The 17,269-nt window shown below is 37.8% G+C and overlaps 1 pseudogene; it reads right to left on the bottom strand.

The window, feature by feature from the left end:
* Positions 1-170: 170 nt before the first annotated feature.
* On the bottom strand, positions 171-16,415 carry LOC123377754 (annotated as a pseudogene).
* Between the last annotated feature and the right edge of the window lie 854 nt (positions 16,416-17,269).

The following is a 17,269-nucleotide window of genomic DNA, read 5'->3' as shown; positions in this document are numbered from 1 at the left end:
TGTAAACATTTTCCCATGCTGCTATTTCCATCCATATAGCCTGTATTTTGTGCCATACAGGCTGCGGTTCAGCTTTTACCTTTTAAAATAACTGAGCAATAGGTTTCTCAATACATGGTAAAAATATATCACAGCAAGGGAGATAAGATCCAAAGACACTTTGAAATTCTTCAGTCCACTTTCACAACACTGTAAATCTTACTAACAAACCAGAAGCAGGGAAAAAATCCAATCGTCCCTAAAACAAGAATATTGTTAAAATAGTTAGTTTACCTTCCATACATGCTTCTGGAGCAAGTCTAGTAGCAGGCAAATCCAGCAGGGCAAAATATCCCATTATCCTCCAGTTACCTATGTAGAAATAAAAGTGCACTTTTTAACTTTTAACAATGCACATTTACCCTGGACTAATTATCAATTTCAAAGCTAAAAGATTTTTTAGGATTGCTTGCATGATGTGCCCCTAAAAAACTGAACAGTTATAAAATTACATAAATCTGTCATTAGCAGCCACATGGATACTCTGAGTCTAAATCAACTAGTAGTTAATTTCCTCAACTGTATACTACACGTACAATGTATACATATGCAAAGGCCATGTCCAGCTAAAATTATACACTGTCTTTAGGTCATACACTACTGCAATGCCATGTGGTCTAGTGCAGTGGTTTTCAAACCGTCATTCACGACCCAGAACTGGGTCGTGAAATGGAAGGGACTGGGTCGTGGCGACTCTGGACAGCACCACCAACCGGGGCATTAAAAGTCCTGTCGGCGGTGCTGCCCAGCTAAGGCAGACTAGTCCCTACCTGTTCCAACACCGTGCTATGCCCCAGAAGCGGCCAGCAGTAGATATGGCTCATACGTGAGGGGGCTATGGGGCTCCACATGCTGCCCTGCCCCGAGCACCATCTCTGCACTCCAATTGGCCGGGAACCGGGGGGAGCGGTGCCTGCAGACGAGAGCTGCGTGGAGCTCCTTGCGTGCCTCCACCTAGGAGCCAGACCTGCTGCTGGCCATTTCCAGGGCGAAACGCGGTCTGCGATACCAGGGCAGGCAGGAAGCCTGCCTTAGCACCGCAACTGCGTCGCTGAGTGGGAGCCGCCAGAGGTAAGCCCGCACCCCAACGCTGTGCCCCAATCCCCTGCCCCAGCCCTGAGCCCCCCCAAACCTGGGGCCCTTTCCTGCACCCCAAGCCCCTCATCCCTGGCCCCAGTCCAGAGCCTGCACCCCCACCCCAGAGCCCTGTATTGTGAAGGCCACTGCACTAATTTGCGGTGTATGAATGACTGACTGAGCAGAGTGGGCCCAATTCTTCCCTGTCCAGCACCTGGTGTAGTAACATACAGAAGTGATAAATGGGTATAAAATGTTAGATTAGGATGGTGTCCCACGTAAGCAATTCTATGATATTGGCACTGACCAACCAGTTAAGATTAAAATACAAACCAAGTAACACCTGGCTGAGGTGAATACAAGTGAAGGAAACAGTTATTTTAAAGGCTGCAGCTTTAGCTATATCATTTACTTCAATATGATGGACAAGAAGGTTGGGATTTTCAGAGGCTCCCAAAGGAGTTAGGTGCCCGACTGCCATTGTTTGAAATGTTATCAGCTAGCGTGGCACACTGGTGAGACACTGATGCCAGTTAGACAAGTCAGCACTGGCATTTTCAGATTCTCTTTCCTCTGAGCACCTCTCTCATGAAAGCCAGTCTTGAAATACAAGCACACAGCTGATAGTTTCTCTCACCTGAAATCTTGCCTAGATTGCTATCCTTTGTTGCTTTATTTAAAATATCATTCCAGTAAATATCTGAACCAGCTTGTTAAACAGGACACCCTTTCCTGCAGAGAGGACACTATTACTAAAATTGATACCAGGCATGTATACTTATAACATGTTGCCCAATTCAAAAACACATCTATGTTTACCAAAAAAACCAACAAGGTTATTTGTTTATAAGTGGTCTAATCTGTTACCATTCAAAGCTACTTCAGTTTCTTTCACAAAGCATGGTCAAAAGCAAATCAGAATTTTCTGAAAGAATCTGTACAGTGTCTACTGATTCAAGTTACACATTCATATGACTGGCTATTTAGTTATCAGACTGCAAGAAGGCTTTCAGTCTCAAGTGAAATATCAGATGGAACACAGAACAGGAAAACCCACAAACTCTTCTCATTGTGGATTCTACTCACTGTGGATGTTAATTAGTAAACATCACTGATTCAGATTGGAAATATAACTTACTCTATGAAAAATTTTCTGTTAGCACTCTACTGTTATTCCACAATAGGGATAGGAATTCAGCTTTGATAGACACTTCTCTTTGCCCCATAATATTGTGAAAAATCCAAATCCCTACATACACTCCCCTGACATCCTTGTAAGGCCTTGATTTGTTCTAGAATCAAGCATTACCACTGCAGCTTTTTATGTTTTTTATTTTAGTTTAAGTGATCCCAAGCTGCCTGCAAACTTACAAAGATATATGAATATGGATTTAGGTGGACATGCATTTAAGAAATTACTTTTTTTTGGTAGAGCTATCTTCAAAGGGATGTCCTTCACAATTACTTTAAGATTCTAACTTTCCCTAATAAGCCCTTAGAGCTCATCCATAGAAATGAAAGCATCAGCTCACTGCAAACCATTATGTATCTTCTCTCTGATTCTACAGAAGTGTAAATGTAAGCTTGTTTTTTTATGATAGTTATTTAGAATTCATGAAACTGATAGTCTCAAGTAACATCCCTACCCCAAGAGGCAAAATATGACCAATATACCAGAAAGAGCTGACAATTCAGCTTGCTTGATTTTTTGTCCTCGGCTTCTGAATACTTTAGGCAGTAATACGTAATAGCACTTAGCAACAGTTTTCTTTCGGTGTATTTGGAAAGAATATCATGAGCTAACATTTAACTGGGTAACATCAAGTTATTAGTAAACTATTTCTTTAATTTTACTTCAATATTAAAAACAGAATTACTGCACCAAATAATTCCAAAACACTTCAAAGCAGACTGTCCTATTCTACCTCGGCATTTCTAGCTTTATTGTTTAATGAAGAAAAAACATTCAGAGCACGAACAGAATGTAAGAAAGCAAATAGAAGAGCACTCTGCACTTGGCTGATACTTCTTATGTATCTTAAAAGCTCTTTGTATCATACTGGTTTCAATCACTGCCCAGTGGTGGATGCTTCAGAATGTCAGATTCTAAACACAATCTACCTGGAAGATCAAAACTCAATTTTGAACATGGCATTAACTCACAAGTGAAAGTGATGTTCAAAAATAGAGGTCACTATAAAGCAACATGTTTTGACTAAACTCAACTATTTTTTGTCCCCAAGTATAAAATCCATGTAATCATAACTATCACCAGTTAAAATAGTGTCTGTTTTGATGTACATGATAATTGTTAGATTTGGCCAGCTTGATTATATACTGGTAACAGTCATTATTTTAAATATTCCCAAGTATTTGTTTATCCTCAGCATTCAGCTCCTACTTGGCTATTCACTATGATCTCTTTTGTGGAGACCAAAATATCACACCATGTTGCCATATGATATATGAACTGTTAATGATGACTTTTATATTGGATTTCAGCTACTGTGATGTAAAAACATTTTCAAATATAGTAAAACAAGATACCTATTGCTAACATAACTGGAATAGGTCAAGGTCCCACTCCTGCAAATAGTTATGCACGTGAGGATATGTACTCACGTGAGCAATTCGTTAACTCATGTCAGTAACTTTACTCACATTCAGAAGTGTTAGCAGGATTGGGCCCTTATTACAGTTTAATTTACAAAGTGGGTGTTACTAAGGAAAAGTCATGATAAACCAAACAAAACTCCTCTAACCTTGGTTGGATTGTCTCGGTATAGTAGTTTACTATCCACCCAAAGCACAGATTGTTAAACTAATTAGAAAGGATAAACTAACATTCTGTTTTGAATGTTATCAACGACTCAACTCTGAATTGCTAATTGATGGGAAATTACCATGTACAGAATTTAGAAAACAGTCACTTCCTAAAATAATATGATTCCACAGTGATTTCTTCATGAAATGGTTATAGAAAGTAGTGCTACTATTAATGTGGTTTATAAAAGTTAACACGTGAAAACAACAGAATTACACATTATTGTAGTTTTTTAGGTCTCCCCATCACGGACTCCAGGATCAACACATCTGAAGTTCTTAGTACCATTTCAGCAGCTGCAATGGCAATTTAAATAATCATTTTATAGGTGAAAAGAATATTTTTAATTCTACCAATTTATGTCTTCTAACTTGAAATTGGCAGAGTAGCAGCTAACCTAGACACACATTAACATATTGCTTTAGTTTAAAAATAATTAAAACGGTTTTAACTATAGATTTCTTTTTTGTAAATTACAACAGACATCTGGAGCTTCTCTGTTTTGCCAGGATTTAAGCAGGGGTTTAACTGGCAACATGCCACATTTCATGTTTGCTTTCTAATAATTTAAAATCGGAAGAATTAAATCCTTCTCATTTGCAATTTTAAGAGACTCCAAATTGCAGATACAATCCACAGCCTTCCCCCCTCACCCACCAATGAAAAGGGAAGAAGAGACAGACTTCAGTAGGGTGTAAATAATGAGAAAGAAGAAATATAGCAAATACATGGTAGCTAACATCATTAAACATAATTTACACAGGGTATTTGGCTCACTTTGCTCAGAAATGCATGCACAGTGCTGTTTTGTTACCTCAGATGGTCATTCAACCAGTTTCAGACATAAAAAAGATCAGGCTCTCTTCCCCTCTCAGCTGCAGGTCTTAAATAGTAAGAAAAAAACCACCAGCTTTTACAGTGCCCAGGAAAATACAGAAGAAAAACTGCCTAGAGACAGTTGTGTGTGATTTGGTCATATATACCTAGCCCTGCCTCAGTGCAAAAGACTGGACTAAATGATTTATCAAGCTCCCTTCCACTCCTACATTTCTATAATTCTAGATCTATGTTAAGTGAATATAAATATTTGTTTTCAATAAGCAGGTAGATGTCTTTTAGAGGTAGCAATGAGTTATCTGTCAGTGTCTTGTAGCTCGTCAGTAATAGGATACTACAAATTAACATCAGTAGTCACAGTTTAAAATAACCCTCTATATACACAAGGCATTTTCTTTATAATTCTACCACTTGTGCTTTGGGATTCAAAGTGAAATACCACATGTAAGGTAGGACTGTGTGAACTCTACATCTTGCAGCACCAAGATAATGAAAGATTATTATAAAGATGTGAGCCTGAGCATGAACAAGATGCAATTTTCTGCAAACAAAACAGGTTCAAAAAAAGATATTTTCCTCTTCAGTATGAAACTTTCTGGGCCAAATTTTCAGGTCAAGCCCCAAAATTACTCTTGGAGCCACTTGCTTATGAATGTTAGGGTAATTCTATAGGAGATGCCTGGTTTGCATGAGTAATTTCAGAGGCCACATTTCAAAATATGGCTCTCTATTTGGAAGTCTACGGTGTATGAAGTTTTATCCCCCTGAATGTTCATCTTGTTAAAATTGTGGCAACTCTTACCTGGCATCTCATTCTCCATTCATCACCATTTGCCTTTTCACCACTTTTCTTCAGGTTTCCTCAGAATAAAGGTACATTACTGAGGTCTTAATCATAGATTCAAGGATGGCAGCAAATCCAAACTGAGCAAGCAAAAATTGCTTCTCTCCAACAGCACTGAAGTCACACTAGTAAGTAGCCAGGCTCCAAATCCACTTCTCTCCACAATTAGCATATGACAAGCAACAAATAACGAGCTCAAATGAACTAATCTCAGCAAACATAATGACACTAGAGAAGTGGGGACAGAGCAGCAGCAGAGAAGAGACTGGTGCTGTAAGCAACCCTAAGCGGCCAAAATATTTATTTTTATTTAATTTTTTTACTTATTAACTGAATGTAAATGAGGATCTGCCAAGAAGAGATGGGGGAATCTGAGAAAGGACTTTTATTAGCCTATCACTTGCTCCCAAGAATCTCCCCAGATGTTTGAAAATTGTGGCTTTTTAAAAAAAATAATTGTGTGTGTCTCGAAATGGTGACGCATGCCAAATGAGTTGCCAACTCTTCTCTGTAGATTTATATATGCATGCTGTGTTATTATAAGACGCCATCACTGCAGTACCTGAACACCTCATGATCTTTAATGTGTTTATCCTCACACACACACACACACTTGTGAGGTAGAAAAGCATTCTCTCCATTTTACAGAGGGAGAACTGAGGCACAGAGACTTCAGGCTTGTCTACACTTATGGATAAACTCGGCATGGCTGCGATCGATGCAGCAGTGTCGATATAGTGGGTCTGGTGAAGACCTGCAAAATCAGTGGGAGATTGTCTCCTGTCAACACAGCGCAGTGTAGAAACTTCTGTAAGTCGACCTAAGTTACATCGACTTCAGCTATGAAACATACATAACTGAAGTAGCATAACTTAGGTCAACTTACAGCTTTAGAGTAGATCGGCCCTTAGTAAATTGTCCAAGGTTACAAAGGAAGTCTGTGGCACAGCACGGAATAGAAGCCAGATCTCTGAAAGCCCAGACTTGCACCCTAATCACTGAGCCATCCTGCCTTTCTAAGTGCTGAAAGTTACAGCCACAGTCACAAGAGGCCAGATTTAGATCCTTCTCTTGAACAAATGAGGAAGCCTGAAGTGAATAACCACCTAGAAGTCTCCATAGCATGCACCCATTGAACATCAGTGGAGAAGGAGGTTTCTTGGATTAGCCAAGTGCTTGCTGACTCACTGCAGTACTAAAGACCTTTCTGCTGAACCTGGACCTCACAACCCCTGGCCTTTTCTGTGGGGCTGGGGAAAAGAGCTGATGATGTGATCAATAAAATTCACACATTCTTCATACTCTACCAGAAAGCTAACATCTAGTTCTGGAAAAAATTCTGTTCCTCACATTATTCTCCAAGTTTAATTACATCAGAAGATATGAGAAAAGTACATTCTAGTAGACCGCAGTTCTGCCTGCATTTCAACAGCACAGTGCTGGAAGTGTCCCCACACTGTCTAACAACGTGTGGCAGTCCCCATTTGCCTCATTTCACTAGGTTCAGAACTCCCAAGATGTGCAACTCCTCCCCAAACTTTTTTTTGGGGGGGAGGGGTAGGGCAAGTTTTGTTCAACAGATTCCTAACCCCTCTTTTCTTCTTTGCATATGCAAGTTATGCAACATCGCATCTGCTTTACCATCTGGCATTTCAAGTATCTGATGGCTCTGGGTATTCTGTTTCTATCACATACTCAATACCAGTTCACTACCATGTGAATATTTGGACATCTTGCATTCATTATCAAGTTAAAGAAGTTGAAAATAAAAATTTCCAGTCCCTATACACTCCGTGTAATATTTGCAGTTTAAAACCTTTACATTTAGTAATAGTTATATTTAGCATTCAGATAACTTTACATTTTCAAAACCTTTACAAATATTATCTGTTGTAAGGATTAATTAGGTACATGTTAGCCCCATTTTACACACTGTGAACACACATCAAGATGTTGAGCGACTTGTAACAGTTAGTGTCAGCGTGTCAGGATTAAATCTTCCAGTCTCACATTCATTCTTCTAGCAAAGGCCATTCTCATTTTTAGTCTCTGTTTCTTACTTTTCATTTACGTTCATTATATATGATCAGCAATCATCATTCCTTTCATTTTGTGACTTCCTAAGGAATTTCCAATATAAAAGCTTTTCTGTCAAGGGCACTTTGAAAATGTAAATCTATAATGTTCTTAGGTCCCTGTTACACTACAATGCAATAATCAAGGAACCTTAAGTTAGAAAAGTATCATTGCAAATTAGATTGTAGATCTTCAAATCAGGAACAATAAGTTATCTGTACTATGTCCCTAGTGTGCATATTGTTGGGTGAGTGTATAATGGTAGCAGCAGACTCAAACCATGTTTAATATCAAAATTGCTGTTTTTTTCCAAACAAGTTAACTTGACTCTGGCTATCATGATCAGAAAACAGTAAACCGGAAGTCCTGGACCCATTGCTCTGAATTTCACCGATAATGCTGCACTTACCTGTACAAAGGAAAAATATCAAAACCATGATCATAGTATACCCAAAGTATAAAATGGTACTAGCAGTTCCCGTTATTTGGAGTTTAGAGAAGAAGTAATGAACCGCATAGATGAAAAGATAAACGGCTGTAAAGCTGCTCGTTAAGAACGATCTCCACCACCAATGATAATCCTGAAAGAAATAATAAACCATTTCAGGAAAAAATTCAGACTAAAACTGCACTTTTATTATTTCAAAGCAAATAATCATTTACAAGTCTATGAAATATTAAATTAATTCTTGGCATATTTTTACATTCATACTGTTGCTTAAACTCCTTTTCATTAAAATTATGCTTTTCCAGTTGCTATTTCTTTCTCAAACTCAATTCTGTCAGGATGTTTCAACTATGAACGTGAAATTCTGTTATCCACGATCAAGACGGTATTTAGGGTTTTTCTGGTAACTGTAGAAACTGGGGAACTACAGCAAATGTCTCTTCAGTCTACAAAGTCTCAGCAGAATGTGCTGGGGACTAAATTGTAATTTTTTTGTTTTGTTTTTTAGATTTTAAGAAGTTGCAGAAGTATACATTTTCACAAGAAAACTAAGCTTGTATTTACATAGAGTAATGTGTTAGCAAGTAACTATTAATCCATTAAAACAATAATTTTACAGGCATGTAGCAGCTCTCATTCACAAGGATCCCAAAGCACCTTGCAAGTTTACATATATAGGGTACCAATATTCACCACAGAGATGCAGCCACAAGAGGCAACATGGTAGTAGTTTAACAGCACAGCACAACTAAAGTACTAAAAAATGGAAATGAACACAGTATGGCTGAGGACCAAATCTTCAAAAGACTGCCAACGTACACACCCCTTGGTTAGGGAAGGGATAGGTGCATACCTATGTTAGGTGGCAAGCAAAGTTAACCAAATCTGGTACTGAAGCTGCAATATAACTAACTTATGCTGTGGCCAGTGTATCTGAAACCTCAACTCATGATTTACAGGGAATATTCACAAATGGGACTTCATTCTTTTACTGTTATTTTAACTACGTATAGTTGAGAATTTGCAAGTGTCAATTTTTTTGCGAAAGTGTTAGCTTTGAATCTGATTTTAATTTCTTTAAACCACAAGAATTATTTTGTTGGAGATGGCTAGAAAATTTTTTAAATACCCCTTTTCAGAAGGGACAAAATTACTGAATCCAAGCACTACAAAATATCTCATTCGCAGTCAATTTGAAAACAACATCTCTCCCCCTTTATAAAGCCTCCAAAGCTGAGCACTGACATGTTATGCCCAACAGTTGACTTAAATCAAGCTGTTCATAATATTAAAAAGTATACCTCTGCCAGACCAGCTGGAGTGTCATTTCTTGTTTTGTGGCTCCTCTACTATTACAGGACCATTCCGGGGCATAAAACAAGAGCTTGCTCTGCTAGCTGCAGTGACAAGGCAAAAATTGCCTTTTTTGAAAATTTAACTTGTATATATTACAAAACATAGGCCAACAACATAACCAGGCCAAAGGTACATACAATCGCTATACAGAATCCTGGCAATACACCCACAGTGTCCACAGTGTCCAGCACTTTGCAGAGGTGGCCCTGCATAGGCATCCTTGCAAACTTCACTCTGACAAGTCCCAGCTAGCTATGCATTGTGCTGTCATGATATATGCATCAAAATAATATGTTCATTTACCTCTGCACATAGATGGAAATAGCACAGCAAGACTGTAGCCTCAGAACACGTAATAAGAAGAATTATAAACACTAAGAACAGGAAACCAAACATGTAGTACATTTGATGGGACCTAAAACACACAAAAGAAATCTGTGTCAAATTAGTGTTCACTCTTTTTTGTGTTACATACCTAAGAAATAAGTAATCAGAAAACAGAACAGGCTTTGTCTGCATTGTTGACATACTCCTATAAATGTTCAGCCTGTACCTGCTATCCCTCTACCTTCATGAGTAAATATGCTGCTTACACAATTGCATTGTTAAAGGGGAAGGGCACCTCAAAGCTATAGCATAGTTTTGTAAAACAATTAGACCCTGACTACATAGGCCAGGGAAATCATTCCTTTCCCTCACCTTTCTGTCAAGGACTGTTCTCACTAGTAAGGTACTATCATGATTTCAAATCTCAGGGCCTTCTGAGCCCTAATGCTCCACAGGCTCTCTCTTGTGCTGCTCTTCAGCTTAACATCTACCTCCTTCACATTGCTGCACTTAGTCCTCCAGCTGTCTTATTTCACCATGGTACACCTTCTAACAGTCTCTCCTCCACTCCCAGACTCCTGCCCATAGACAAATCAATCTTACTCCAGTCCAAGGGTCATCTAAATGCTTTACCATACAAAAATGCACCCTTTCCTACCAAGTGCATAAATATCATCTTGTTCATGAGATGAGGGAAGAAGCATTAACTCATATGTAATAATTAGAAGGATGCAACTACTACAATTTAAGGGATTTGAGAAAAAGGGAATACTGGCAATCTCCTAATGTCTCCCTCCTGAATTTTCCCTCATTCTGCCTGTAATGGTGTTTAGTATTTTTAACTATATAACTAGACAGGCCAATATAAAAGGTGTCTGTTTGGAAGCTGTCTACATTTTGCAAACGTGTCTCATCTTACCACAATCAAGACCCCAGTTGAGGACTACTGGTGAAAGGTGAATAAATGCCCAACAGTATATTTTACTTTCTATACATTTAAACCTTGCAATCTTATTCCTGTAGAACATCCTTCTGAGTGGATGTAATATCAGGATATGGAGTGTACATTGGACCAAAATAATCTAGCACATTAGATATTTTTCATATGACAATCAAATGCTAAGTTTAACATTTTGGTTATGTCTGCACTATGAATAGCTACATTGGTCAAATACTTATATGCAAGACTAAAACAAACTGCATTTTAACCATGTTCCTGAATTTTGTTGCAGCCCTGTGACATCCAAGGTCTTGGCCTCGTTCAGAAACACAGTTGAAAACAGTTTTGTCCTCCTGACCATGCAAGACCACCACAGTGCTTTAACTGTGTCAAGGGTCTATCAAATTTTAATGGAGTCCTGCAACACATTAAGTCCCATTATACCATGACAAGCTAATGTATAAGGCCAATTATGATAATGCTTTCACATTAGTGCTTCTCTTTTGATCTTTCTGGTTCTAGACAAAATGCAAAATAAATGTATTGTCTTAAAGTTCTCAATAAGGGCAAGAAGTTTTTATTTTAATTGTACATATTATATGCTTAGATTCTGGAGAATTCTGAAAAGTCTTCAGCAAGATCATCAATCCTAGGAGTTTGTGAATTTTTCTGACTCCACAGTTGGGGGTTCTCCATGTACATGTAAATTTTTTGGTTTGTTATACCAAGCTTGAACTGACAGCCCAGCCTGCCTATCAAGTAAACATACAATACTAACCAAATACTGTTTAGAATGAAAAAAAGCTGAATAAAAATACAACCAAATGGCAAGATGCCGTCCATGATGATACCCGGCAATGACTTTATGAAAAATGACTGCTCCAGGATCTGACGAGGAATCTGGTTTGTACGAACTGGGTGTTCAATAGGCTTTGAGAGAAATTAATACAATTAAAAAAAGACAAATACCTTGTTACTATGTTATTGACAGTTAAGATATGAAAGTGTCAAAGGAATCAAAGACATTTTAGATGATTTTTTCCTAATATCAGCTCCTAGGAACTTGACATGTTTAACTCTCTCATTATATTCATCCATAAACTGTGCCACATGCCACTGAGCTACACCACATCTCTAAAGATTACAAACTAATGCACAAACCAACAAACAGTTATTTTTAGACACTCATTTCAGTGGTGACCTAGCAAATTTCAATATGCAGGAGGCAAAGGTCTTTATTTAGTTTTTGATGGAATCACTGATTTTTTTCTAGATGTGTTAACAATTCAGAGGACTGTAGCTCACAAACTGCATAGACAAGAGGAACATCAATAAGTTTGTGTTCTTAAAAGAGAGACTCCAAATGGCCAGAAAAATATTTTGAAAATCAGTTTATATTCTTGTCTACCATACAAAAAGATCAGAAGTTGGAAAACAGTTCATTTCAGAATGGACAGCCATATGCATCTTAGCCGAATTTTGTTGTTTTGATGTTGACAGCTAACACACTAACGCCGCATGGATAAATACTAGATATTAGAACAGAAAAGTATTCTGCTGAGTGGCAGATAAGACACCCTTAAACAATGTACTCAAAAACTACCTTTTCTTTGAAACCAAAGTATGCCCCAATGAAGGTTAATGGGACAGAAATTCCAAACCACATTGCCAGGATAGCAACCAAAGGGGATGGCAGCTGATGATCCCTTCACCCACAGGATCAGATTCATAATGAAGAAATCAGCAAAGACAATTCGGAGGGGTGGGCAGGATTTTCTCACTGGCAGTGTAAAATCAGAAAAGAATTAAATATTTTTAGGTAGTTCATAAAACTAAAAGTTTATGAATATTCACGTGTCGTCTATTTCATTCTCTGTCCATTCAATATTGTTTCCCCACTACTTCATAAATAGTGGTAATTATTTTAGGGCCCTCGTGACAGATAATTGTCTCTAATCTTTAGGAGTTTTTTTAGCAATAAGGCCACTTATTTGGAAGACCTTTAATTGCTATAAACAAACCCAGGGAACATGAAGAGCGACTATCACAGAAAACGGTACATGGTGTGTTTTAGCAAACACTCTCTTGACTGTACTGTACTTTGCCAGCCCTTCCTTTCCCATCACTGCTTATTGTCTGGTAATGCTTTTAAATAGCTCTTTTCTAATGAACTTGTTCCTTCTACCAAATTCATTCAGTGCTGGCAAAACTCACCGTTCAAGATACCACGAACCATATCAGAGTGAATGCGGTAGGAGGGCTACCATGGGCTAATCTTAGGACGAACTTATTGTTACAAGCTAATCTCTCTTCAGCCATGGGACACAATACATAAAAAACAAAATACCCCCCCAAACATCATAGCTTTGTACTATTTTAAGAGATTCAGTTTCAGAAGGAGCTATGTTACTGAAGTAAGTAATTTTCATACATCTAATGCTACTTACATAGAGTAATAAATGTCAATGAAAATGTGTGTTCCTTGACCCAAGAAGATGAATAACAGCATTCCCTTCCTTGGAGGTCTAAATACATCTTCATGAACCAACTTCCAATCAAATTCCTCTTGGGCATCTTCCTGCATAATAGCAACATCTTTATTAAATATACATAATTCAGCAGTGAATTAATATAAGCAAGATGTGAAACATGCTTTCAAAGTTTGATTAAATTTCAGTTTGGCTCCAAAGACAGACTAATTGTATTGATTAATCACTCATTGATTTTACAATCCCCTCATGGTTTAATGGGGGAAAAAAGGCAAGATTGATCATGAAAATACTTGCCTTTGAGAATGACAGAGAAACAAACACTGTAATTAACAAAGATCCTCATAAGACAAATGTAAATGTAAAGCAAAACAAAGCATTCCATTTAATTCCACTTGAAATACAGCAGTTCACGTTGGTTTAAATATTTATCTCAAAGAATATCAGTCTCAATAACGATAACGGTAAGGAGTGATGGGGCGGTTTATTTTGCTTTACTTCATAAGTGCAAATTTGGTCTCCCTCTGCTCCAAATATCTTGCCTGTTAATTTCTGAGATGAGACCATAGTGTTCTTCATTATGTTGCAATCGTGTTGCTAAATAAACTAATGTAGTCTCTGAGTTTTAGGGAATATCAGTCTGGAGGAACTAAGCAGCAGCCAACTCTGAAAAACTGGTGGTTTTCAACAAACATGGCACTTCCCAAATACCTGTGCCCCATTCAGTCAAAGAGTGCTGGGTTCCCTACCCATCCCTACCCAGCCTAACTGTAATCAGTAAATATTTCCCTGGGGTGTTTGGTCCCAAAATCAAACATTCACAGAAAAGAGGTGGGAAGGAAGGGAAACAGAACTGCATGACTGACAATGACATCTCTTCATTTCCTCTGGATCATTTTATCATCTCCCTAGTGTGAGGAGCTTTGTGTCCGCCTTGTTATTAATAAATTACTCTCAAGAGCTGGGGGTATGCTAGAAGTGGGATTTTTCTTTTAATGCATACAGAAGACAATTTTACAGCAAATGTTATGTCAGCAGAGAATCAGAAACCATAGATCCACAGTTAGGTAACAGAGAACATGATTATTAAGGTGTAACGTGGACGAGATGCTGCCAAAGTCAGTATCATAATAAATTCTCCTCCAGGAGAAAAGTCTTCTAGTTACAAAATTGTACCAAATTCACTTCAAGTTGATACATTTAACCAATAAGAGCAATATAATGATTTTGATTTTTGCCATTGCATTGGATTCACAGAAACCTAACTACTGCAGTATAGAAATGTTCAGCTTGCCTTTGTAGCCATCACTTGACGAATTTACTTGTTAGTGTCCCTCACAAGGCATCCAAGTATGTGCACAGGCACTCAACATTAAGTTCTTTGAAATATCTGAGTAGCACCCACACCTCACCTTTGCTTACCCCTAAGGTTTGTCCTTCCACATTAAAAGTTTGTCAAATGGAGGTGGGAAACTGAACCTCTTAATCATATTTATACCAAGTACTCCCTTATTTGGAGAAACTGAAAATTTTAGTAAGGCCTCTTATTACTCTCAAAGAGCAGATATGTCTACATACTCCAGACTTTTGCTTCATTACTTATACTAATCCCTAGATGGCTTCAAAACTGTAGTGAATAGATTATTCTTCCTAGAAAATAAGCTCATCTAAAAGCCATAAGAGTTCTACTCACAGGAGAATCAATCTGGTTGTATCTTCTGCAATATCTTTACAAAGAGTCCTCAATATCATCATAGCCACCAAGCCAGACAAGAAGAGAACAATTATGGGAGAATTCATTCTACTGTACATAGAGGAAAATTCAAACTGACAATCACATAAGAACATAAGAAGGGCCATACTGGGTCAGACCAAAGGTCCATCCAGCCCAGTATTCTGTCTGCCGACAGTGGCCAATGCCAGGTGTCCCAGAGGGAGTCAACCTAACAGGTAATGATCAAGTGATCTCTCTCCTGCCACCCATCTCCACCCTCTGACAAACAGAGGCTAGGGACACCATTCCTTACCCATCCTGGCTAATAGCCATTAATGCCCATCCACTCTTTTTAGAGAGACTACAATACATACACATACAATACATACATATGTGCACATCTGAAGTCTGTAGCATATGTTTAAATACCAAGTTTTTGTTTAAATTGTTCTGTCAGATGTTTTAATTTTAATGTTTTCCTACATATAAAAGAAATTACAATATAACGTAATACCATACAATAAACAAATAGTAAAACTCCTGTGAAGCCATTCTGCCTAAGGGCAAAGAATGCTAGAGAATCTCAAGCCCACCTGTTTCTGTCAAATAGATTTCATTGTATTTCATATGTATAAAATCCATGTAATTCCATTAAACAAATTCGTTTCATATAAAATATCAGATTATTTCATGTACAGTGTATATATATAGCATAAAAGCTTCACTGACCATATATTTTGTATTTAAAAGCAGCAGCTAATATTAAAAACAAAAGCCAACCTATTCATATAGATTGTCAAATAAAGGTTATCAGAGCAAACCAGATGGTAATGGTAAGAAAACTGATAAGCAGTAACCTCCCAGAAGTTCTATGGAACAAGATGATAAAGCAACCTCTATGTTTTTACTTTGCTTTTGGATACTAATGGCACATTCCTTTGGTGACATGCAATACTTTAGTTGCTCCCAAGAGATCCAAGACTGATAAAAGTTGCTTCACATATTGAAACAAGGAAGTTCATTTGCTTGGAAACTAACAGACTTCATTGTACATGTAAGAGTTACATATCCTGAAAACTGCAAGACAAGATCTTTGTGCTTCACAGCAAGATTATTTATTCATTCCATAAATTAAAAATTTTACCTAAACCACTGAATGCTGGTATGTGGCATAGACTCCAAAATGTAGTCCCATCTGGAAGCCCACTTGATATCATTTTCCTATAAACAAAACAATTAAAAAAATGGCTTTGGAGGAGTAAAGGTTTTGATGCCACTTCCTAAAGTCAGTGAGTATGCATAATCTACTTGACTCCAATCTTTACCTTAGATACGGGTCTTTTCCCCGCCTTATACTCTTCAGTCTCTCCTTCTGACTGCTTTATTTTATTCATCTGATGAAGTGGGTTTTAGCCCACGAAAGCTTATGCCCAAATAAATTTGTTAGTCTCTAAAGTGCCACAAGGATTCCTCGTTCTATTTGCTGATACAGACTAACAAGGCTACCACTCTGAAACCTTTATTTTATGACTTTGTCCTTCTCTGTAACTTTTTGATTTATGTGTAATGTTTTTGGGCACAGTTTATATTAATAAGTGTTCTTCAGAGTAAAATTGTACAACACAAGATTGAAGTCACTTCTTCATGTGAGTTCATCAAGCTACTCTGTGAAGTTACCATCCCACAATTTGTTAAATAGATCATGATTCACTGGATTAGATTTTCAGAAAACTGCATAATTCGTTATTTTTGCCTCCAACTGAACTTTTGTATGTGCTGTATGCAAACAGCGAGGGCACGAATGTTCATATTTTTGCACATGCACAGGTGTGAAAGCCTAGCACTTCTAAATGGCCCAATATGTCAGTCCATCATGGCCTCACGATCAAAAGTCAGCTACTGTAGAACAGAGAGCAGCTTTCTGTCTCCTCAGTGTGCTGGCTACAAGATCAAACTAACAAAACAGTGGCCAAACTAAAACAATGCAGCAGCGATAACAGATCAAAGCTCATTACTGTTTAAGAAATGGGCTTAGCTTGCCTTTTAAAAGTGTCCTGGATCCATAAACACCTACTACTGGCTTTACTGGTTTATTACTTTTTAAAAAATAGATATAGTCAAAAGGCAATTTAAAGTAAAGCTTAAGACAGCAAACTGCAGATAGTCAATTTTAAGGTTTCAGAGTAGCAGCTGTGTTAGTAAGCTTATGCTCAAATAAATTTGTTAGTCTCTAAGGGTACGTCTACACTACGGGACTATTCCGAATTTGCATAAACCGGTTTTGTAAAACAGATTTTA

The sequence above is a fragment of the Mauremys mutica genome, chromosome 9 (assembly GCF_020497125.1).
Source record: "Mauremys mutica isolate MM-2020 ecotype Southern chromosome 9, ASM2049712v1, whole genome shotgun sequence".
Classification (NCBI taxonomy): domain Eukaryota; kingdom Metazoa; phylum Chordata; order Testudines; family Geoemydidae; genus Mauremys; species Mauremys mutica.
This window is presented reverse-complemented; position numbering and strand designations above follow the sequence as displayed.